The 26,667-nt window shown below is 33.6% G+C and overlaps 1 protein-coding gene across 1 annotated transcript in view; it reads right to left on the bottom strand.

Annotated features, from left to right (window-relative positions):
* USP25 (ubiquitin specific peptidase 25) overlaps positions 1-26,448 on the bottom strand; it is a 114,768-nt gene extending 88,320 nt beyond the window's left edge. Inside the window, exons 1-3 of the mRNA XM_024737342.1 lie at positions 26,304-26,448; positions 15,004-15,127; positions 4,996-5,158 (exon numbers count right to left, since the gene is read on the bottom strand). The gene's annotated coding sequence lies outside the window, so the exon portion shown is untranslated. The remainder of the gene's footprint in view (positions 1-4,995; positions 5,159-15,003; positions 15,128-26,303) is intronic.
* Positions 26,449-26,667: the final 219 nt, after the last annotated feature.

Raw genomic sequence — 26,667 nt, 5'->3', positions numbered from 1 at the left:
CCCAAAAAAAAAAAAAAAAAAAACTGGAGAAAATTCTAAGTTCGAGATGATAGTATCTTCTAACAGAATTTACCTTTCCTTCTGGCAGGCAGCAAAACTGGGACTACTTGCAAGCCTAGATCATCTTAACTCAATCAATTCTGAGAAAATCTCAAGCTGGGATTCACAAATTATAAAGCCTGGCCTATTTTTCAGTTCTCAGTTAATTCTAGGGTGTAGCCCTTTAGAATTTAACTGAAAATCTGAGGTGTTTCCTAGGGCTCCAAGCCTGTGTGAAACTTTGCTTAGCTCCCCAGCCAATCAGCAGTCACTCCTGAAATTGCCTCAAAGATAAAATCAGCCCAAAATGTGAAGCTTACTCTCTGAAATTCTTGTTCTCTCAAAGTGTAGCCTCAAAATTCCTCACTGCTTTAGGGTTTATGATGCCTTCAAAAAGCTGATTTCATTTTTATTTTGTTTTGTTTTGGACTCCAGCAAAATATGAGCGGGTAGATGTCCGAAAACAACTTAATATGTTACTACCCGAAGTAGAATTTGTGACCACGATTATCACAACAAATCACAGAAATTTATTTTAAGTACCAATCTATACCATAAACCAGGCACAGTAGTATTAGTCAACACATGCCTTCCAAAGGGGTGGGAAAGAGTAATTGTCACTACTGCCTAAATTGTGTTTGTGAGTCATACACATTGAAAACAAGTATCCTTTCATTCAGTCCAAAGTTAATGTGTCAATTTTGAAATTTGTTAAAGTAGAGTTTGGTTAAACTCTTGCTAATTTCAGAGAGCTAATGGAAGATGAGAGTTTAAATACATAATTTATGGAAAACAAAAAGAGTGATGACAAGACAGCAAAGGGAGACATAAACTGTCTATAATGAAAAATACTAAGGAAAAGCAACATAAATTCTCCTTGGTGGATTTTTCAAAAAATGAAATGGTGTCAGATAAGTTTCAATGTGAGACAGAAACAGACTGGCAGGATTAAAAACTGAAAGTCTGTATACAGAGCAATTAAAGCCCTATGTCCTTCCCAGACTGAGAAGCATCAGACAAGTACTCTCTCTCTCTTCCTGTGGAATACAGGAAAATTTAAACTTCGAATATAATTTAACTGACTCAGGTTCATAAAAATCAGTCATAGTGTATTTCAGGGTAGGATGAGATTCAGGGCTACAAATAGGGTTAAGTAAAAGCCTGCCAATTGACCCCCAATTGTCCCTTCCCCAATTCCCTTTCTCTAGACCTGCTTTTGGAAAGTTAGCAACCATGCTTAAACCACAAAAAAATCAGGATCCAGTCTGGATTTGAGGCACAGAAATCTCATGTTGTAAAGGATTCCCGTCACCATAAAAAAAAGAAAAGAAAAGAGTTAACATGTTTGAGATGTTTGAGTATATGAAACACACTATGGATAATACCTCAAAAGAGAGGTTGAAGCAGCTGGAAATTTTTAAGGATAAATAAGTATACAGAAAACAGAAAGAAGAAAAGGTGGCAACTGACAACTCCAGGAAAACAAAGAATTACAGAGGGGTAGTCTTAGTAAACCACTATAATGTCTACAAAGTCAAAGAAAATGTAAACACTGACTACTGACTATTTTTAACTGGTGATATAACTATGTTGGGAGATGAAAGGAAAGGCAATTCTAGGTAGGTGAAATGAAAGAGCTAAGTCCTCATCTATCTCTGAAGAAAGGCATGTCATTTATAAAAACAAAGATAGCAAGAGAAACAGAATTGGTTGTAGATGCCTTTAAGAAGCAGGACTATGCTTCTCAGGCAGAGTGGTTTGGAGCAGAGGACTGTTATTTTTCACAAGGCTATTATTGTTATGGGATTTTAGTTTTCTCTTTGAACTATGTACTCATGTTCTTTGATGAAAATTAGAGACAAAAGCAAGTGCTATGAAAAACACGTTAAATGATATCCTGAAATGTTTTGAAAACTTGCAGCACCTTTTCAATACCATACTTTTAATACATTAGAGTGGTAGAAGCATCTTAAGTCTTCAATTCCACCATAAGTAATATATGCTCCTTTATGGTTCATTCATTTACTAACTCAGTAATTACTTAAAGGGTTCCTCCAACGTGTCAGACACTCTACTATACACTGGTACAGAACAGTAACCTAGGTGATGTGCTCTCTGCCCTCAGGATGCGTGTATTTTAGTCAGCTTAGAGTTTCATCATTTATGCATAAGGCGACCATATACTTTATCATCCAACCCATAACCCTTCTGAGTATGAAAAAGGGCTTCAAGACTAATTAATAGGTGCTGATAGATGTACAATGTGAGTAAACTGGGACTGTACTAGGCAAACTGAGAAGTATGAGCACCTTACTTCTGAGCATCTCAGAGGCATCCAAATGGGAATGGTGCTAAGGTTTATCATGAGAATACATGGATTACTTGAACTTAACACCCCAAACCAGAGAAAGAGGAGAACATATTCCTATAAGTAACTACCTAATTCAATGACACCCTAGTGGAAAAAGCAGCCCCAATTAGTACTTTCTACATAAAAGCTCCTTTTGAACAGGATGAAAATAGTCCTGACTAGATAACTGGTTGATACCCAATCTAAAGACAGTCAGGCTAATATTATTAGCATCCAAAAGATTATATAAGCCATTCTCTGTACAACCTTCTCCTTGCTTACAGTCTCTTTCTGATATTCTGTTCCCCTTTTCTTCCAAAATCCTTAGGTCTCAGTACCTAAAGGAACAAATATAACAAAGCTGTGCCTTCTGTAGCCTATACTCATTACCTACTCTGAAGTTAGAGATTGCTAATCCCAGTAAACTACTATAATTGGTAGAAATACTTACAAAGAATTCCCTGTTGTTTCATACTAGTCTTGCCAACTAAGTATAATAAATTCCATCCCTGAGAAAAGTTTGTAATTGAAACTTCACAGTACATTTATGTCACAGCCTGAACAAGTTCCACCTTGCTTTGGAAAATACAATTTAAAAACTTCCAACACTAATACAGATTTCCTACCCAAATTTTCTTTCATAAGTGAAAAGTTCCATTTATGATGATAAAATGTTATATTTCAGATGTCTGTGAAATTAAGCAAATGTCAAGAAATGAAAAAATAAAATATTTCAATTACTAGAAAAGTAAAAGGTACTTAAAATGGGTTAAGAGACTTTAAAATTACATTCAAAAACAAAACGAAGTTATCTCCAGATAAATTTTTCTTCCCACCCACAATTTTCTGAACTCCGAAGCTTAATGTTTTTCCACATCCCCAAGTCAGTATCTTGTTACTTTATTATAATCCAAATTTTTCAAGGTTAGCGGTTACTTCTCCTAGGTGTTTATTCTAACTAAACTATTGATTCTTTAGAAGCACTTTCTTACTTCTTATAGTTTTCTAAGAGAAACAGCTAATCAATGAGTCTCATTTACTGGCTGTAATAGTGTAAAGGTAGCATCTACTTGTCCAAATACAGGCTGCAAAGCATACTCATAAACACTCAGATCAGAGCCTTAAAACTGTGCTTAATATTTTAAAATGATGACTAAATTATGAAATTTAGATTGAACAATGAAATGCAAAAAAGCCCTTACTAACAGTGCAAGTAAAGCAAGATAGCCTATTAAGAAGATCTAAGAGATTAAGATAGCAAATAAAGTTTGAGATATTGTTGGCATGTAAGTGAACAATTAATGCATACTCAAGGCCAAGAACAAAAGTATCATCACAATTTTATGCTAATCCAGGTATTCCTTAACATTTTAATAGGCTGGAAAACAAATAACATACCATATTATTAACTAGTGTATACCACAGTTTATTAAAAAGTGAGGCATAAATCCAGAAAACCAAAGGAAATCAAATTATATAATATTATTTGCCAGAAAGGCAGAAAAGAGTTGGAAATTATAACACAAAAGTAGAAAAAAAGTTAAAACTACAGGTTAATTGCCTCGAGAACACAATTAACAACCTTGTAGAAATGAACTTAATAACCTGTGAGTTGCATTAATATCATATGAAAGTTTACGCAGTATACAGTTTTGGAAAAGTACAAAATGAATAGATATTTTGAATGTAAAAGAATGTAAATTAGAAGACATCTAATGATTTAAAAAGTACTCATCAGAAATAATAAACAAGCTACAATTCAGCTGTGTTAGGAAAATAAGCACAAATATTAATTTTCCTAAATGGCAATTAAAATTAGCATGTTATTCATAGATTGTTTTATTTAAGGAGACTTTAACGTTTTACAATTTGACAGATAACATTATCAATGTCTGAGAATGGTAAAGATTTATGTCAAAAGTCATATCACATAAAAGTTAAAAAAAAAAAAAAAAAGAAAATTAGCCCAAACTGAGAAGACGATGGATATCTATGCATACAAACATTTTTCATTTTAGAATAAGGAGCTCAAGAAACATTTCATTAAGGCCTTTCCAAGTTAGAAAGAAAATATGTTATTCTTTATTTATCAACATTTATTCTTTACGTCATTCTCACATATGTATTGAGAATTATTTCTCAATCTGTTCCCTCCTCAAATAAAATGCTCTCTTACATAAAAATAGTATTTAAATGACTATAATTCTTGAATGATATTTTCCATTATATATAAATAATTCTGATCTGACTCAAAAAAAAAAGTTTTGGTTTCATACCTTGATTACATCCTTCCCTAAATTTGCAGGGATTTATATACAGAAATATTTTCTTTCCACTCTGACAATTCCCAACAAATGGGAAGGAGGAAAAATTAATTCTGAATAAGGCATTAGGTAGTGTTCTATCATTAAAACTCCATACTGGGAGTGAGGAACAAAGTGGGGTGGGGAATACTGCAATCCCCAAACTAGGTTAGTAGACAGAAAGGCATACTAAAACCTGATCTGCAGTTATATATAAAGTATACAGCTTAAAAGAAACACAACCCCAACCCACTTTCCATTGCTGTCAGGCCCACCAAATAAGATCTGCATAAAGACTCTTACCTGAATAACAGCACTAAACCAGCAAGTATTGCCAACATTCTTTAGCCCAACAGGAGCTTTGTCCTGCCTTTTTCTATCGTAAGGGTTTCGAGAATCTCTCCAAACTTCAGTAGGTGTCCTCTTCAAACATGCTTTATTTTCTGCTATGCTGGCTTCAAGAACTCTTAAACAATGGGAAGAAGATGATGGGGAAAAAAAGTACAGTATTAATTTAGTGCTGTACCCTAGAAAATAGCATACTATAAACTAAGGATTTTAATAGATTAAGCTCTAGACAATCCATCTGGGGAAGAAATATTTAAAACTAAATTTACTCAAGCGGAGGCTAGTTTTAAGAACATAGCTGTGGCAATGCCAACACATCAAGAGACATGCAGCCTATTTTTCTCAGAAAAAGGAAACTTCAAACACAAAAAGACAGCATTATGTAATAGGAAATATATTAAATTATATTTCAACAAATTAGAGGCTTAGTACCAGGGATACAGTACCTAGATAAGTTTTCTGAAAAGTCACTGTATTGAAATACATATTTACAATATAACATAATGACTATTTTTATAAGAATTACTTTGAATCAAGAAAACTAAAAATTGAAAAAAACTGTACTTTTATTCCTCTGACCATTAATTTCCTTTTCTATTATAAAAAGGGTAAAGTAAATTCTAGGGTTCCTTTCAGTTCTAGAGATCCATGATTCTACAAGAGCTAAATAAAGGGAGAGAATATTTATGTGTTCACTTCTTTACCCAAAAGTTTGCCTAGGGAGAAATCTACTGAAATAAATATCTACATTTCAGAATAATAAAAGATTAACCTCTTCAAAATAAATGCACTTACACAATACCTAAAATTATATCTAAAATATCTAAACACGGCTAAGAGTAATGCTACTTTGCTTAATGGTGTTCTTCTTACTCTTAAACATGTAACAACATGCTGGAAAACCCTAATCCTCACATATAAACTAACCATGCATTTTTGCCTGCTCAAGACATGTGTTACTTACTATTCTAAATAAGCATAAATAATAGCTAAATATGTTAACGCATTTTGTATTCATTACAAAACCTCAGCAAGAGTAAGTTTTTTCAACTTTTTTGGCTTCTTGAGAAGATCTCATTCATGCTACACTATTTTCCTCCTAAAGATTTTGCTCTATCAGATTAATGTCAAAATAATATAGCTATCTTAATTATGCAGAAAAAGTAAATTATTCTTTTGTCTCTAACCTTACAACATGACATTAGATACAATGTATTAGATTCCAAACTAGTATTACTTAAAATAACTTATATGAATGTAGGATAGAGTCTTCTTTGGGAATCAGTAAAACCACATACTGAAAAAAAGAAAGCAGAAAACATGATAGGGACTTCCCTGGTGGCACAGTGGTTAAGAATCCGCCTGCCAATGCAGGGGACACGGGTTCAAGCCCTGGTCTGGAAAGATCCCACATGCCACAGAGCAACTAAGCCCGCGAGCCACAACTACTGAGCCCGTATGCCACAACTACTGAAGCCCACACGCCTAGAGCCCGTGCTCCACAACAAGAGAAACCAACCACAATGAGAAGCCCGCACACCGCAACAAAGGTCCCTGCTCGCCACAACTAGAGAAAGCCTGTGTGTAGCAACAAACACCCGACGCAGCCATAAATTAATTAATTAAAAAATAAAACAACATGATACATTACAATGTAAAGATCAAAGTAAACTCACATATTTAAAAATAAACAGTATACACTTTTAAGAGTGGTCCAACATTAGCAGCAGTACTCTGCCCAAATATCAACTCTCCATGCAACCTCAGCCCATACAAGCTTTTTCTCTTAAACTACTGACCACTAAAAGGTAGTAGAACTCCTTGGAAGGTATTTAGTTAGATGAATTGGGGCATAAGAAAATCAGCATTTATCTAGAACATCCCACTCTTATCAGAAATAAGTTTTAAAGAAAATAAGGGGGAGGTAAGTCAAAGAGCCAACTTGAGAGAATTCCTACTGTTCAAGTTGTACAATTCAACATAATGTAATACAAGAATAAGAATAATCAACTGGAAAAATTAAATTTGTACAAGGCGACTACTTCAAAAGAGAAAAGCTAACACATGGTATACAAAAGGTAAATACAACACCAAAGTCTATTTTATAACAAGGTATATTTAATTATTTATTGACTTTTATAAATGGGAATGTTTTCATTTGAAAAGTTTGCTCCTTTTATAACATATGTATATCCAGAAGTATAAATAAAGGAACCTTAATTCTACATTGGTAATTAGAAATGAATGGACTAAAAAACAAGCAATGGGTTCTGGGTGAAGTAGCAACAATAACACAAACAGGAAAGAAGAATTAGCACCAGCGGTCATATATAAGGGACAGAAGAGACATAAAGCAGTTGATTAGCACCAGTGGGCACGTACAATAACCATTAAAAAAGAGGATTCTACATTATATCCCAAAAGCATAAACTGATCAAAAGTGAAGGAGAACAAGGAGAACTACACTCATTCCTAAATCTTCAAGGTGGATGATACTCTACCATTACATATTTTTAAACTTCTAATTATAATAAAATACTAATTAGAAAGAACCCTTTTCAATGCCAACACACCAGATCATTTGTATCATAATGACCAGGAAACGGGTCACACAGACAACAGTCATGGAAAACTTGAGAAGACCTGATTCCTATAAAATGTGCCGTCTACAAAAATTAAAGCCTAAAACTAAGTCACATGTACTCCAATAAAGAGGTTAAAAAAAATAAATATTAAAAATTGAAAAAATAAAAATAAGTCACATGTAGTTAATAACAAAATGAAACTCAGCCTCAAGACCATATTGAGTAAAACTAAGTCTCCTGTTCCCCACAAGTGTCAACAACCCATCCCAAATCTACAATCTAGACTCCCCTGAGATAATGACATTCTTCTAATTCCAGATCTAGTTAAGATTACTAAAAACTAAAAACCAGAAAGTATTTCTTTAATGGTTCGATACAGTCAGTTCAGGTACCCTCCTCTTCAGCCCCCTCCCACCAAGAAAATACATCTCTCGATTTTCACATTGTATGAAAACATTAACGTGATAAGATAACATAAGCTTTTTAGTTCCCTTGCCTACTTTTGGGAGAATGTATGGCCTCAAATGTACTTTCTAGGACCAAGGAGCTTACCTGCACTTTTTGTTACAAGAGGAGGGAAAGAAAGTCAAGGATATAAACTGAAGATACCATCTCTCCAGCATTCCCATAAAACTTTTTACAGAGGTAAAATTACACACAAACTGTAATAACTGAGTAGAGCTTAAGACATACATGTTCACTGTTTCTCAAAGTGACCTAAAGATATAAAAAATTTTTAAAGTATCCATTTCTAAACCACATTTGTTTTTGGTGGGTGGGTATACATACTTAAATGTATATAATTAAATATTCATATAACTCAATTCAGTCATATGGTAGAGATCATCATTCATTATAATAAAAGCATGAGCTTTAAAGAGGTAGATTTATTATAATATTCCTTAAGCATATGGTAATATGGTAGAATTATGGTACTAAAAATAGTAGATGAAAGAATGCCATGACTTTGTGATCTTCACTTAGAGCTCATAACACATTTAGTTTTTAATCACCAAGGACTTACAACATGGCTCGTTAGGTCTCCTCCTACCACTTCCTCCTGGATCCTAAAAGACTTTATAAATACATTTATTACACTGCACAAAATTATTAATCAACCAGTCTCTCCCACCAGCAACCAGAGGACAGAAACATGGATTCGTTTCATCCCTAGAGCGTACATGATTAAAAAAAACAAAAACAAAAAACAGGGGCTAGGGCTTCCCTGGTGGCGCAGTGGTTGGGAGTCCGCCTGCCGATGCCGGGGACACGGGTTCGTGCCCCGGTCCGGGAAGATCCCACATGCCGCGGAGCGGCTGGGCCCGTGAGCCATGGCCGCTGAGCCTGCGCGTCCGGAGCCTGTGCTCCGCAATGGGAGAGGCCACAACAGTGAGAGGCCCGCGTACCACAAAAAAAAAAACAAAAAAAAAACCCAAAAATAAGACGGGCTAAACAAGTGTTTGAAGTAGATGGAAGATTAAAATATTAGATATTGCTATCTCTTTTTTTTTTTTTTTGGCAAAAGCCCAACCTCTAGCCCAAATATGAGCCCTCCATTCCCAAGCCCTTGTCCTTTGCTATAGTCCAGTCCTGGCATATTAATATAAGCTTTATATAAAGGCAAGTCCTCATAAGGGTTCCTTCCCTGGCCTCACCAAACAAAGTAAAGCCAATGACTCTACCCAGGCTTTAAAGTGTAAAGTATGCCAATAGCTACATTTCAGATATTAAGGCTATAAGTAGAGAGAGAGAATAAAAAAATAACACTGCAAATCTCAGAGCTCAGAAATAGCTTAGAACAAAATGTAGCATACTGAAAAAGGCAAGCCCAAAAGCCACAAATACCAACCCCAACTACAATCACCTTATCTTCTCAACACTAGTCATGACCATGGCATTCAACAATATAAAAAGATGACAAAATGTTTTGCTGTCTCTTTTCCTTCTACACACTATATTGAATGAATCTTTAAAGCACTTACTTATGGTGAGTGTTCATGTTCCTAGTAGAATTTTATTGTACTGATTTTGAGGGCTTTTTTTTTTTGGCTTGTTTTCTTTTGTATTGTTATTTAAACTGCATTATAGAAAATATTCCACTTTGGATCATCTAAGTCTATTTCAAGCAAGCAACATACTCACTGGAAAACATGCATATCATTTAAGCTATACAGATCAACCAAAAAGAAAAGAAAAAAGAAAGTGGAAGGAAGGAAGGAAGAGAAGGAGGAAGGAAGGGAGGGAGGGAAGAAGGGAGGGAGGAAGAGACGAAGGGAGTATTCATCTTCTACAGTTCCTTAAAAAAAAATCTATTGGTATTTTGATTGTGATCACACTAAACCCATAAGTTAATTTAAGGAGAACTGACCAGTTTTACAGTATTCAGTCTTCCAATTTGTGAAACAGAATACATTTCCAATTACTTCCATATTTATTAATATGTCTCAGTGTTATTTAATAGTTTTCTTCTTAGAAGTTCTTGCACACTTATTAGATTTATTCCTGGTCTTTAATTGTTTTATGTGTTATAAATGGTAGCTTTTTAAATTTTCTCCTTATCATTCTTTCTTATACATAAAAACATAACCTTTTGTATACTGATTATCAACCAACAGGGCTAAATACATCTTTTCTTGGTAAGAGTATTTTATTGAGGTGATTTACATATAATAAGAAACACAAACCTTAAATGTATAGTTCAGTGAATAGTTTAAATGTATAGTTAAGTATGTATACCAATGAATACCACCCCACATGTAACCACCACCCAGACCAAGATATAGAAAATTTCTATTATTCCCCAAAATTCTGTCATGCCCTTTCCCAATCAATAGTGTCTCTCTAATTCTCAGATAATCACCAATCTGACTTCTACCACAATAAACTAGTTCTGCTTGTCCTTAAACATCACATAAATGGAATCACACAGCAGTTACTCTTTTGTGTCAAGTTTCTTTCACTCAACATGTTACTTTGTGGATTCCTCCACATTTTTTAAATTACCAGGAAAATGTTTTCCATTACATTGCTTAGTATTCCATGGTGTGAATATACAACCACTGTTAACTATTCTGCTCTTACAGATATTTGGTTGTTTACAGTTTTTAGTTATTATCAATAAAGGCACTATGTGCTTCTTTCTCAAGCGTCTATACCTAGAAGTAGAAATGTGGACTATGCTAAGTCCTAGCATAATATATGTTGAAATACACTAGAAATATCCAGTTTTCCAAAGTGGCTGTACCATTATACATTCTTACGAACAATATATGACACTTCCAATCGCTCTACATGCTTGCCAACATTTGATATTGTCAGTCTTTTTAATTTTAGCCATTGTGTTGGATATACAGTGGTGGCTGTTCTCCAATGAAGTGACTCATAAAACTTGTACCACAAAGATTACCACCACTGCTATAATCTATCATCATACCCAACATGGCAACTTGTCCACTTTTAACTTGTCGAACTTATTTTCATGTGTCTAACTGCTATGTAAATTTGTGTCATTTGTCACTTTCACTGGTACTATTTTTAGGATAATTCTACCTTTTTCCTCTGAGTAATTTTAAGATTTTCCCAGTCTTAAGTATTCTGGAGTGTCACTGTAATGAATTTATGTGTGGGTTTCTTTTCATTTTTCTGATTGGGATTTGCTGGCTCATGAAATTACAAGTTATCTCTTCACTTCTAAAAAGTTCTGTGATTATCACTTTAAATTTTGCCTCTGACTCACTCCCTCCTCTTCTTCTGTAACACCAATTAATGTATGTTAGACCTACTCATTTCATTCTCCGTGTCATTCAACCTTTCTCCATATTATTTAACTTTTTAGCTATCTGTTACACACTGGATAATTTCTTCTCATATAGCTTAGTCTACTAATACATTCTTCAGCTATTTCTAATCTGCTATTAAACCTGTGCTGTTTTTTCTTTTCCTTTTTTTTTTTAATTTAGTAATTCTTATTTTCATTTCTAGAAGATATTTTCACAGTACTTTTTCAAGTAGAGATTTATTGAATCATTAAAGTGACACAAATTTCAGCTGTACAACCATAGTACAACTTCTCAGGAGCAAATCTCATCCCCTCCAACAACACTCCACATAGCTAAGGCAACTGTCTTTGTAGTATTATAGGGGTTTCAGAGGGGGGGATAGTTCTGATTTACCCTTATTTGTGAATATGTCATCCATTGACATAACTTTACGAGGGGAATGATTTCTTATTAAAACTTCCCACCTAATATAGACAATGGCCTTTAACTTCTTTTTCCCACATTCAACAAGGATATCAAAACTGAAATTCAAATTTATACACACAAGCAAATGTCATCATGTCAAAAAGTGACTTTCAGCATTCCGAACTTCCTTCTTTGGGTTCCACCTTTCACTTTGATTTAGTCTGATTATAGCCCTTACTATCTTAACAATTCTATAATACTTTCAAGAGACCTTAAAATATTTTACATCCAACAGAAACAACACATTCTGGTTGTTTCCACTAGAATATCTGTTTTAGTCTACCATGTTTCCTGAAACTGTTGAAGTTGTGCTCTTTGTAACAATTTTAACTAGAACCTAGCCCTACCTTCTACCCAACTTATTCAAAGTCATCTCATGAGGCAAGCCATTTTCACAACAAATATGCTAGACACAAACTAGCCACAATGCAGTTTATTAACAAATTTCTACTATCCATACTCTACTTGTTCCCTGTCTGTGCACTGATAACTAAGATAATTATAATAAATGCATCCAATCCTGACATTAAGAAGTAATTATATTAAGAAGTACACTTGTAAAATGTTTAACTTAAGAAATTTTACCATGAAATTTATGGGTGCCTGAACACAAGATGGTAAGATGTAAAAAGGTTTTATCTCATCTAGTTGTACACAATAATGCAGTATTCCAAATGTGTGAATTCATATTAAAGTATGTATACTGAAATACAACCATAGTCAAATGATTCTAGGATTTTACTTGGCAAGATTTTGTCATCTGAACTTACTAGGTAATGAAAAAATAAATTTACTTTTAAGCATAATATATAAATGTTTTCCTTAAAAAATTCACCATTTTCCCTTTTGAATTTAGAGTCTAAGCCTTAATAAAACTCACTGCAATGTTATATTTGTCAAATGCTTAACTAGAATTCTCATATTCCCTTATTTCTAATACAATATGATTTATAAATGTGCTTATTTACTGAATGTTGCAGTTAACTTTTTTTGTTAACTATATATTATAAAATCTATGCATATCAAGGATAAAATTACATTTTGCAACAGTAAATTATTTTTTTTTTTACTTCTGAGTATAATTTTACATAAAATTTTGTTATATTATACTATACCAATTTTCTGCAATGTTATCTACAATAAAAATACTTGCAAAGTATTTACTATTTTAAGAGTATACTAAAATTAAAAGATCAAGGGAAAAAAAGGGCATTAACTTAAAGAGTTTTTTTTTCCATTTGGACAAAAATTAGTATCTTAAAGAATATATAACATATATTGTACGTAATAGAGATTAGGAATAATCTAAATTTCTTAACTTTTATTTATTTATTTTTACTGATTATCTAATTATGTTATTTTAATTAGAAAACACAGGACACAAAACTACTGACACTACTTGGTATATAATCCTCCAGACTTTTTTCTATTTATATACTAATATAAATTAATATATATAACAATATATATACATTTAAAAATATTTGTATCATAGTATATATTCTATTTTATAATCTCTTTTTCACATACTAGATTATCATTCCCCTTAAATATGAATTGCAACTGCTGTATTTCATGTTTAAAATATTTCTCATAAAGCTTAAGTATTTTCAAATTTTATAATTATTCAAGACAAATATTTCATTCCAATTCATTTTTATAAGACAAAATCTAACTTTATAATTTCTCCAAATCCTTCAAAAAATAAGCCTAAATAAAATGTCTAAAAATAGCACATGTACTTTTGGTTTTCATTTAAAATTACTGGTATTAAATGATATTAGCCACAACTAAAGAGGATAATGAATTTTAATTAAGGCTTGCCATCTTGATATCTTATTATATAACGCAGTTTCCAAAGTAACAAAGACATTAAAAAGTATTACTACAAAAAATTATGTGCCTTTGCTAAACATAGCATTTTGAGGCATCTCCTACGGTAATCTCAGATTACTCAGAAAGAAATGTACTATTAATATTGTGCCAAGGGAAATTATCTAAGAAAGCTGGTACATTCTGCTACCAAACAACTCTGTTAACAGGGGAAAAGAACATTGGAGCCATAAGACCCATCTTAGCTGTGTACCTTTCGAAAATCATTTAACCTCTTAAAAGACAAATTTCTTCTTCAGTAAGATAAACTTACCGTTGGGTCCAAAGAGTTGTTTAGAAGATTATGTTTAGTTATAATTTAAAGTTTTATTTTTTAAATCAAACTTATTTAATCCTTTGGTGGATCAAATTTTTTCAAACTAAAAAGTTTTGGTAATTAAATCAAAATATGCATTCCAGGGCTTCCCTGGTGGCGCAGTGGTTGAGAGTCCGCCTGCCGATGCAGGGGACGCAGATTCGTGCCCCCGTCTGCGAAGATCCCACATGCCACAGAGCGGCTGGGCCCGTGAGCCATGGCCGCTGAGCCTACGCGTCCGGAGCCTGTGCCCCGCAACGGGAGAGGCCACGACAGTGAGAGGCCCGCGTACCACAAAAAAAAAAAAAAAGCATTCCATCACACATCTTGGAATCTTATTTCTTAAAAAAAAAAAAAAAAAAAAAAAACCTATAAATATACTATCATATTATAGATCAGAAGTTGGCAAACTATGGCCCATGGGCCAAATCCAGCTGGCCCTCTGTTTTTGTAAATCGAGATTTACTGGAACACAGCCATACTCATTAAATTATGCATTATCGATGGCTGCTTTTACACTACAACACTTGAGTTGAGCAACTGCAAGAGAAACCAGATGGCTGACAAAGCCTAAAATATTTACCACTGGCACGTTACAGAAAAAAGTTTGTTGACCCAGGCCATAAATGACTATAAATTGAATTGGACAATGTATCCAAAAGGAATTAGGGGAAGAAAGAAAAAAATCAAAGAAATATTAAAATATATACCTAAATTTAATGCCCCACAATGCCACTCCAAAATCCTAAAAACAATCTAAGTTTCAAATGCAATTGGATCTAGAATAAGAAAATCTGGGTTACATAAAATATAAAAACAATACTAAGTTTATTAATAGTTTATTTAGAATTGCAAAGTATATCTTTGTGCCTCTTCGAATTAAAGTCAATTATTATTTCTATTATAAATAGTATTTATATCTACTTTATACAAATTATATTTTTACCTGCTAATGGCTTGCTCCTCATCAGTTATTCCAGTCTCCCTGAATGCCCTGTTTGATTCCGCCAAACTCAAGGCAATTGCTCTCTGAAGATCATCTTTATCATCTCCAGTGAGATCAATCACATCTGAAAAGCAAAACTATCTTTCTCAAAATTAAAAGTCAAACAAAATGAAAGGTAATTCTTATAACGGAGATTTTATACCCAATATACCCTTTCCAATCAAAGTCAGCACCAACTTAATTCTGTATAAGAGCCTCTCTGAAGAGAATGCAAACACTTTTTAAATTGGTTATACTTTGAAATTTAATGTTCTTCTCTATAAAATATACCTAAAGCAATTAAGAGTATAAATATTTTTCATTACAGAGGAATCTCAATATTTACTACGAAGTCTCTGATTAAAAGCTAATAAGCAGAAAGACTGCTAAAAACAGGTTCTTTAACAACAAAAACTGAATCCAACATAATTAAACATTTATATTTACGCTTTCTGAAGTCAACCCAAATATACAAACATTACAGTCGGCTATACTACCTAGACATTTATTAAAGTATAATAATTAAATGAGCTCTCAAAAGCTAAGTTTCAGAAACTAATTGACCATATATATCTATGTTTATATACACTTTTAAAGTCTGGATGAATGTATGAAGCTGTTAACAGTGGTTAATTTTGATGAGGAGGGTTATGGGGAGAAGGAAGTATAAGGATCCTTCACTTTCTATTTAATGTTCTATGCACTCCTTTTAATTAAAAAAAAAGTTTTCATTTCACAAAAAAGAAAAATATGCAAGTAAATGACAGGTTTTCTTTTGTTAGAATAAAATAAAGTAGTCTAGATGCTGTAAGTGTTCTTCTTCCAAAGAATAAAGTCTACAACTATTACCACATTCAAAAAAACTGATTTTTAATCCAATTTCCCAAAATACATCAATTTATTTCCTTACCTCAAAAGATGTCAATTATACTCCTATTATCATTTAAACAATGACAGACCATAACATGTTACTAAGTAGGATATTACAAAATAATGGGATGAGAAAGAGAAAGAAGTATAGCTGTCAATACCTTATCTTTGCATAGTTGGGATTATGCTGGTTGGTATCCTGGACAAGTTTTATAATCACTTTGTTTATTTGTATTCGAGACATGTTAAAATTAATTTTTTTCTTTGTAATCTTAGAATATTATAAGAGAGAAACAAACAAAAGGGTTGGGGATGGGAGATAAAGTGTCTTCATTTTACCATCTGGCTACAGGGTTATATATAACTACTAGAAAAAAAATATTTTGCACTTAATAAAAAATAAAGTATATTGATAGTTTCAAAAGTCTACTTCTATTGTTATATACACTTTTTTCTCCAAACAGCAGCTTATGAGAATATTAAAAACAACAGTTGGCCACGGAAGATTTTTTTAATGTTCTTAGAGAGTATAACAAAACCTCACAAAAATGTAGTAAGTAAGGTCCAAAAAACTCAGTCAAGTAAAACGTGGAACAGAGTTATAGAGCAAGTGAAATGATGGAGCATGCATACGTACGTCAGCAGGCCAAAGGTTTCCTAATTCTGGTTTACAAATTTCGAGTCCACCAAACCACAGCTGTAGATGGATATCACCTGGGTGTAGTCATTCAGTCCAGCTGAAATATTGATAAAGAAGCTAGGACTGGAGAGGCATGAAGTGGCCTCATAAGAATGAGAACTATCATGATCATTAAATAATGACTAGAACTTGGGTGAGTAAAGAGAGAATAATGGAGGTAAAGAAAATAACCTGAAAATCACAAAGAAGCAGTTTTGGGGACACGATCAATTAGCCCTCAGATTCCAATCTCTCATCCTCCTTGTGTGCCTTCTACAACTACAGAAGCTGAAAAGATTAAAACCTATTTTCCTGATTCACCTGCAGTTATGGTTCTGGATAAAATTTAGGTTCCACCAATCGGATGCATCAGCATGAGATTTGGAAGGCAGACTTGAGGGGGGAAGCCACTATCCTGCTGCTTTTGGCTGTTTTTCTCCAGCATGACTGAAGAAATGTGGGCTGTTCCACAGTAGCAATCCAGTATCCAATTTACAGCTTCAGGTATGTCAAGAGATAGAGTAGAAGTGGTAACCAGACTCTGCACTCCAATGCCCAGGCACAGCTCAGTGGCAGTTACCTAATCCTGGCTGCTTGTTCCCTGGGCAGTAGCTATAGAGATATGTACGCTCTTGAACCCTGTAGTCCCAAAGGCAGTCTCCTGATTCACTATCTTCCTGACTGTGGCAGACGGAATGGCTTCCCTGGCTGGCCAGTCCTGCAAGAATCTAGGAGTCATTTCAGAAAGCTGAGCTAGAGATCCTTCCTCCATTGCTTCCACTGATTTTTTTAAGAACCTAGTTCCCTGTATTAAATTTCTTCTTTGGAACTATCTAGAGTGTTTACTGTTTCATGACTGACAAGTAAACCAAACTGGCTAGAGCAGAACTCACCTAGAAATGGCAACAAGTTATACTTAGAACTTTTCACAATTTAGCAATCGTAACTCAAGCAACACAAAAGCAAAAAACTAGGCAAGATGCTTTTAACCCTATTTCATAAATGAGATAATGAAGTTGCAAGAAATGAAGTCTAATAGTATAAGAATAAAGAATGATACACAGGCTTCAACTTTAAGTCTTCAAATTATTAAGTCCAGTGGTCTTTCCTCCATACTAGCAGTATCCAAGTGTAATCCATGGATCCTTGGGATCCCCAATGACCCTATGAAGGAAGGGGTTCCTTAAATAAAAAATACTGTCATAATAATACTAAGATGTTATTTGCCTTTCCTACTGGGGTCACATTTGCAGGGATTATGCAAAACAACAGTGCATCAAACCACAGCATCTTAGCACAAATCAAGGCAGTAGCATCAAGTTAATTATATTACAACTATGCACACCCATTATTCAAAAAAAAAAAAAGCCAGTCTCTCTTAAATTCTTCATAAAATGAGGTAACTAATTTTATTAAATCTCAAACATTGTTTTACATGTTCTTTTAATTCTATGTGACAAAATAGAAAGCATGCATAGTACTTCTGCTGTATATCCAAAGTATTCTGTTGGTAAAGAAAAACACTAGAACACTGCTTGAGTTGCAAGCTGAACTGATTTTTTTTTCATGGAGCACTATTTTTACTTGAAAGAACAACTGACAAACTACAAACTATGATTATTCAGACATCAGTATTTGGCAGACATTTTCTGAAAAATAAAGTGAGCCTGTCACTTGAAGAACAAATGAAGAGTATTTGTTGCCAATGATTAGCATGGAATTTTCAAGCAAAAACTGAAACTTCAGAAAACTTGTTTCTACCACTATGAGCTTGACATCTTCCCAATACTTAAAAGGCTTTTCTGGTGAAATCGAGTGATATTAACAATTTCTATTTGTTTTATAATGTAGACTTTCTTCCAACATTTGGAAGGAAACCTTTTCCAAATTACCAATGCGCTGTGTTATTAAATCATGCATGGATAAACAATCCATTCTAAGAGCAAGATAAGACACTAGGAGCATCTTTTGTTCTAATATTTGGTCTCTGACACAGTTCCTGACAGAGAGTTCCTATATCACTGGGCATTTCCTAGCTTGACAGGAACATATTTTGCTCTAAGGAGCTGACTCTGGGGGGTTCCTAAATAGCTTCAGGATGGGCCACTGGTCATCAGAAAGACTAAGCCATGATGAGAAGCTTGGAACTTTGAGCCCTACCTCCCATCCTCCAGGGAGACATAAGGACTGGAGATTAAGTTAATAATCGATCAGGCCTACCTGATGAAACCTCCATAAAAATCCCTAAAATACAAGGTTTGGGGAGCTTCCAGGTTGGTGAACATATCTACATGTTAGGAGGGTGGTGCACCCCAACTCCACATAACAGAAACTCCTGGCTTGGGACCCTTCCAGACCTTGCTCTATATACCTCTCCATCTGGCTGTACATACTTTATCATAGCCTTTATTATATAATAAACCAGTAAAAGTAAGTGTTTCCCTGAGTTATGAGCCATTATAGCAAATGATCAAACTTGAGGGGGTCTTGAGAACCCCGATTTGTTGTAGCCAAGTCAGACAGAATGTGGGTAACCTGGGGACCCACTACTTGTGATTGGTGTCTAAGGTAGGGGCAATCTTATGGGACTGAGCATTTAGCCTGTGGGGTCTGATGCTACCTCCAGGTAGATGGTATCAGAATTGTAGAACACCCAGCTGGTGTTGGAGAACTGGTCGTGTGTGGGGGGAAAAAACTCACATATCTGGTGTCAGAAGTATTATAAGCATGAGCAGAGGAAGAAACAAGCAATTATAGTCTTTAGCGCTAGAAAGGTTAGCTGACCACAGACTATCAGTTCTTAACTGAAAAGCTGGGACTTGTTCCTTTAAGTGATGGAGAAGGTTTATTTATTATTTGTAGTTTCACTATAATTACAATAATTTTCTCCATGATGTTCCCATTACTTCATAAAGCTTCTTCTTTCTGTAGGTCATTTTAGAACAATACAGAAATCTTCAATTATTATAATCTACTCACATACCAAATACATATGATTTTAAGAACAGATATTAAGAAAATAAAACTTTATTTTAATAGAATGGTTAATCCTAAATTTATTTTTCTGGAGTTTAATAGAATGATTTCTGTAAAATATGTAATAAACTATCAATTTCACAATGAAAAATAGCCCTCTGTGATTTTCTTATGTGTTTATTCAAAAAGGAATAGAGAATAAGCTTAGCAGTAAACAATTTCTAATTGGCAAAAGTCAACTATAAAAACTTAGCCTTTGTAAAAATTCCATCCAAATACCAAAGTACTATGAATACTTTTCTGTCAATGCCACGGGAGGACCTTGGTAAAACACCAAACTTTGTTTGAACCAATCCTCCCTCCAGTATTAGTATTAGCATTAGTGTGAACAGAATTCAAGGGCACAAGTGTGCTAGTGTCAGCTGAATAACACTGCAGAAAATCACGTTACAAAAGCCTATGAACAGTAATCTACAACATTTCAAGATAGACCAAAATAAAACATTTTTTCCTGTAAAGTCAGAAATATATATACCAAAACATAACATCCACCCCAATAAATCTTCCACTCTCCAAAAACTTACACACCAACTACCAAACATTTCTCTGCTAACTCCAAAACACAGAAAGTCATCAACTTAACAATAAATTAGACTTCAAATGTATGAATTGTTTATCACTCATTTTTTCTCATGAAAATGGTATATAAAATGACATGAGGCTTCCAAGTTAGTACACAAGAGCCAATTTAGCCCATAATCAATTGAATATATGCAAAGATTTTTATTTTAGAAAAAAATAGTTCTTTCATTATTTTCCTTACCTACATAAGGCTAAACCTAGGGGAAACATGTTTTTATTTTTAATAAGCCAAGCTTATATTTACCACCAGCAAAGATTTCTAGGCAGGGGAGTGATATGAGTAGAAATAACTGTTTTGGGAGTTAGAGGAGTTAAAAGTGCTGAACAAGAGTTTGAGAAGAGTTGTAATAAGAGTAGGTACCAGAGCAGAAAAAATCTCTGGCCCACCAAAAGGACAGGGATACCCTTAAGAGTAAAAAGCAAATATGAAGAAAGAGATGGTCAGCCGACTGGAAATGAGAAAAATACCATTCTCACTCTCACTCTGCTTCAACCACGGTTGTTGTCCTCACCATTCACCTCCTGAGCCAAAAACATACTCCTACCTCAAGACCCCAGCCTGGGACACACCTCCCTAAGACATCCTTGAGGTTCACACCTTCACTTCCTCAGGTCTCTGTATAAATGAGACATTTCCCAACCAACCTTCCATCTAAAATAGCATACCCCATGTCTGAACTACAACCTCATCCCTGCCGGCCTCTGTCCCTCTACCCTGCTCTATTGTTCTTCATGAACTTACTATTATCTGACAATACTTATTTATTGTTTACTGTCTGTCTTCCCCCTATGTAAACGGAGACACTTTTTGATTTTTTAATGGCCTAAAAGCCTGACACATATTAGACAATCAATAAATATTTGTTAAGCAAATAAAGGTTAATATCTAGACTATGGAATAGAAATAAAAATTAATGAGTCATCTCCACAGTGGCACTAGTTAGAATACTTGAGAATATATACCTTATCCAAAATTTTTTCTAGTAAAAGGACAAGTAGCATAATAAAGTATCACGTTAAAAGAATATTTAAAATCAAGAAGACAAAAGCAATGTAAATTGTGTTGCTCATCCCACTCTCCCATTCTCCCCTGCCGTCAGTCAGTCCTCTTAAGATGTTCCTACTTTTCCAATCCTCTCATTGCTAAACTCACATTCTCCAAAACAGTGACGTCCAATAGAACTTTCTGTGATGATGGAAATGTACTATTATCCGTACTGTCCAGTAAGGTAGCCACTAGTCACATATGACTACTATTGACCATTTTAACTGTATCTATGGCAATGGAAAAAACTGAGTTTCAGTATTACTTAACTTTATGTTTAAAGTTAAGTCTCCACATGTAACTATTGGCAACTGTATTGAACAGCTCAGCTCTAAATGGTCTTGCTCTGTTTTTAATAATAGCTGCTAAATTTATAATGGCAGCATTACTAAGTAAGGAAAGTAATAATAAAGGAGCCATTCTTGATTTTTGTCATCTGTTTTACTGTGTTTTCCAACTTGGAAAAAAATTAAAAGTTAACATTCTATATTAGTCAACAAAAAGTGCAAAGGCCCGTGGCTATCATTCTGTCCTAAAGTTAAAGAAAATTCATAAAGTTATACAAGTAACTCTACAGTGTATGTCTAATATAGAATGTAAGTCTAATTGCATCCAATCAGTTACAAGTAATTTTCGTACCATTGTAGCATCTCATTTTTAAGCTTAACATTGACTTCTGGTGAATCATCAAAATAGTTTTATGCATTAGAAATCTCTACAGAAAGAGATTTAACTTCCATTCCACTAATTTTTTTTTTCTATCTGCAGATGCTTGTTTAACAAATTTGGTGAATGGGAAAAATATCAGTATTCAATTAATAAAATCCTAAACTGTTTAACATAAGTGATTTGCCCTCAGCAGGGGTGAGAGCACTAGACTGGGATCTATTTATCATTTGTGCTTTAAATCACTTTTAGGCTAGCCAAGCAATATGACCAAGATTAGAGTTCTAGGACAGAACTTCAACATTTTTCTTTCTATGCAATCCTTACCAAATAATTCAAGTTCTTTTGGAGGATAAAAAAAAAAACACAGTGTGTCTTAAAAATAAAAATAGTGATTTTACATTTGTGAAGAGTCTACCACTTAACACTCACTCCAATGTGTTATACTAGTTTCTCTAAAACTTAAGCCAATATGCGGCATTATTTTCTGTGTTAAAATTACCTACCCAAATCCCTCTTATCTTTTGATCCATACTTTGATTGCTCAATTGTAGCACATCTCGTTCTGGCGGGTATATACCATTTTTTTCCCGTTTTAAAAAAGTTCAAAAGAATTTAATGATCATGAAAGAAAGAATATTATTATTTGATTTCAAATTGGGCAAAAGCCTTATATGGCCATGTCTATGACAGAGTTTGCCATGACACAAAGACTTCACACAATCTCTTCTCTGATTATTAAATACACCTATGATATCTCTATATCTTGCATTGTTTCCTAGTTCTCTTTGCATTTTTAACTTCAAAACTCCTAACACAGTAATTTTATTTCTCATTTAAGCGAGAGGTAGGAGGCATTCATTTGACAATTCACAATATCTAATCTAGACAGGAGATGTAAGTAATTTAAAAAGGTGCCTCAAATTTTTGCTAACAGTACTACAAAATGGTTTGGGTCTTTCCCCAGAATTCAACAGAGTGTTATATTACAGTATGGAATGTTACCAAAGCAATACTTCTTAATTCCTTACTATGCAGAGTACAAGCTTTCCTTGAAATGTTTCCTTTTTTCTCTCAAAAATGAAAGGTAAAAATACACTGAGAAGGCCAACAATTGAAAATGTAATTACTCCTTCAATATTAAAGCTCACAAATATATGCTCTCCTAATCAAGTGACATAATTTGCTTTCTCTTCTGATATACTTGGGTATATGAAAATTTCCCAGCAACCCCAAAAGTGGCTTCTATGGGATATTAGTTTGAAAGCTAAATTTTTCTAGTCATCAAAAAAACATGTATTTTTAGATCTTCTAAAAGAGACCTTCAGTTATAAGCTATATTCTAGCTTATAACAATAAAGAACCATTATATATTTAGCATTAGAGACTTTGATCTCAAAATATAGATGTTTTGTCAACACTACAACAGATGACACACTTAAAGTTAGCAAGGCTTTGTTTATGCTTTAGCCTGGTTGTAACAGACTTTATACTTAAAAAAAAAAAAAGAAATTGAAAAAATAAAAACCCTTACCATATTTGCAAGAATTAAGTTCGACTATGGTCAATTTTCAAGTAACAGTGATTTTCACATAAAATTGAGAAAATGCTCAAAAAGGGTTTTATATCTAGAACAATCCCTTGAAAACTTCCTCACACTCTGATCACTCTAATACTCCACACTCCTTCAGCACTTACAGAGTATTCCCCAAGAGGCCTGCGTTTGAATATATATATTCATTTATAATTATTTCCTATCCTTCCCACGTTTTACCACCCCATCCAAGAATTAAAAATACACAGAGATTTCATTTCTACTCAGCAATTACAGCATAGTAATTTAAAGAATCTGCTGAATGCATGACATCTACTTACTTTCTCAGTTTTAAACCTTGTAACACTTGGTATTATACAAGTGTCATAACACTTGTAGTATTATTATGACACTACTAAATTTAAATGCTGAACAAAGACTATTTCCTAAAGGCAGCTGTACTTCTTAGAACTTTATGAAAGGTGGTACAAATCTGTTAAATAGAAAATAACTATTGTCACCTCATCAGCTATATTTTTCTGTTTAATACTAATACTATTATAATACAATCACCCCACTATATTTCTACAAGTTTTTTTCTCAATAATCTCAAACCAACTTTATGAATGCACTATCCAAATATTCAATTATTAAATATGAATTAGCATCCTGGTTAGGACAGCTCATTTTATCAATAAAGAAACCACAACAACGAGCAATTTGCTCAATAACATAATCAGTAAGATGAAACCAGAAACTCCATCTCTCTACCATTTCTTTCAAGTGGAATATGAAAGTACTTAGTGCATATTTTCCGAGAGCTACACACATACACACAAAAATCTTTTTTCAATTATCAACAAATGGGACACATGCTTTCTGAAATCAGGCTGCTTCCTCCCTAAGAGCACCTATTCAAATCTCTCTTTTTGTCCATAACATTTTCACTATTCCTTGTCAAAAGTCTTGAACAGGTGTTAATATGTGACTTAAACAATATTTTCTAAATTTCACACAGCAAATAAGACATCATCTTTAATGACAGTCTTATAATCCTAATTCTCCCCTGCAAATCTATATATGCTGCCCCACGTCTCAAAGTCTACCATCTATATTGAGTTCACAGCTATCATTCTAAAATCTTTCCATCCTTTCAATCAGAACACTGAACCATGTTTACTCAGTTTTGTCTCCTTCATTTTAACGAGCTGTCTTCAGTCAAAATCTTTTTTTCTTTTTCTACCTAATTTCATTTTCCTCCCAAGTCTCAGAACCTTGAAAGATATGTTATTCTCACATCCTAATTCCTCCTCTATTTATACCACTTCTCTTTTTTCCAACTACTTATAACAAGTTTCTCAACCCTGTTCAAGAGAACTTTCATTGGTTTCAAAACAGCTTTTTTACACATATTATCAAAAACAACTCAACAAACACTTTCTGAGAAACAATAACATCCTATTATAATGGTGGGACTACCAATGGTCTCTTTTAAGTTTAGTTTAGTTTGGTAAGCAATAAAGGCACAGCAAATAATTTCAAAATAGCACAGTACTCATTAAGACAGAAGTATGCTCTGGGTGTCAGAAAAGCCCTTGGTTCACTCTAGGGGCTAGAGGAAACATTCTAGAGCCAGCAGCTCTTAAGCTATGTCTTATAACATCAGAAGAAATTAGGCTAGGGATAAAGGCTGGAGGGGATTCCAGACAGAAGGAACAACAAGTGTAAAGACAGAAGAAATTAAATAGCACTGGGTGAATGAGAACTTCCGATCTATTCTGCATTATCACAGCGTAAAGTGAGAGGAGGAAAACAGTAGAAAATGAAGGTAGAGATGTAGATAGGGGCCAAACCACACTTTGTCTTGAACTTGGACACAGCAACTGAGTCTGTCTTACATACATAAAGCTTCTCCCATCACCTATTACATGTGTGAGATAGGAGTATCCTAGCTTTGGCTGACATAAGACCATTTTTGGAGCAAAAACACTAAGATTACCTTGAAATTTTGAAATTAAAATATTTTATAAATGAACATTAAATAGCATTTAATGTCAATCAATAGTTATAAACATCTATGTGAATGGGATCTTCCTGGTTGTTTCCTAACTTTGAGAAAGTCTATAAAACAAAATCAAAAATTCTCTTTAAGTACGAGTTAGTAATCAAACTTCTCAAATCCAGAATGCACAGAAATACCTACATTTTATATAATGCAGTTATTACACCATAATGAGACAGAGATAAATGAACATATTTTTCTAAACTCAACTATATAAGCATAAATTATTCACATTATAAAGAAAAATTAGAGTCCCGTGTAAAATTTTCCATATGTATGTATGTGTATTTATTTATTTTGTTATGTTGTAGTAAGCCTTCTTCCAAGATCTTTATTCTGGAGAGGGGTTGGAGTTAAGGGAAGGAAAATTCTGTTAAACAGTAAATCTGTCAGTAATTAGAAACAATACTTTATCTTCAAAAATAATACTAAGATCTCTACCAACACTTAACATCAATAAAACAAATGACTGTGCCCCATTTAAAATTCCAGAAACTTTTGTTTCTTTAATGAGTAAGACCTTTAGATGTTCCATATTTCAAAACAATAAATACAATATGAAATGTTTTATAAAAGGATATACAACTTAAATATAATCTTTTACTCCTAAACTGAAAACAAATATAGCAGCTAATAAAAACATATGCGCCTTTCCACTACACCAAAAAGAACCAAAGCTGAAGTTGTTCCTTTTTTGTTCTTCACCTCTGTTTAAACAAAACACAGCTCCAAGAAAATTTTCTCATTACATTTTAATTAAAATATTAAGAAAGAGAAGTACACTTACTCGTATCTGCTTGGCTTCCCACACTGATGTATCTATCATTGCCAGGTAACGCTGTTTGGTAGTAAGTTGTCTCCTCCTGCTGAGGGGTCTTAGCATTCTTTGCAGTAAGGAAAGCCACTGCTAGTTCCAAGTTTCCGTTACTATCCTTCAAATATTAAGAACAGAACATCAAATCTTTTGGAATAACTCTATACATTCTCATATGATTATGTAATTTTCTCCATAACAACTAATACTAATAGTAAAAATCATTTTCAGATTTAAAATTATTCTATGTGATTCTTAATTTTACAGTATAAATTCACTGTAAACAAAGTAGACTATAGTAATTCCTTTTTCTACTAATTAAAACTACTAATATAAT

The sequence above is a fragment of the Neophocaena asiaeorientalis genome, unplaced genomic scaffold, assembly GCF_003031525.2.
Source record: "Neophocaena asiaeorientalis asiaeorientalis breed wild unplaced genomic scaffold, Neophocaena_asiaeorientalis_V1.1 scaffold915, whole genome shotgun sequence".
NCBI lineage: Eukaryota > Metazoa > Chordata > Mammalia > Artiodactyla > Phocoenidae > Neophocaena > Neophocaena asiaeorientalis.
The sequence above is the reverse complement of the archived record's forward strand: the minus strand, read 5'-3'. Positions and strand labels throughout refer to the sequence as shown.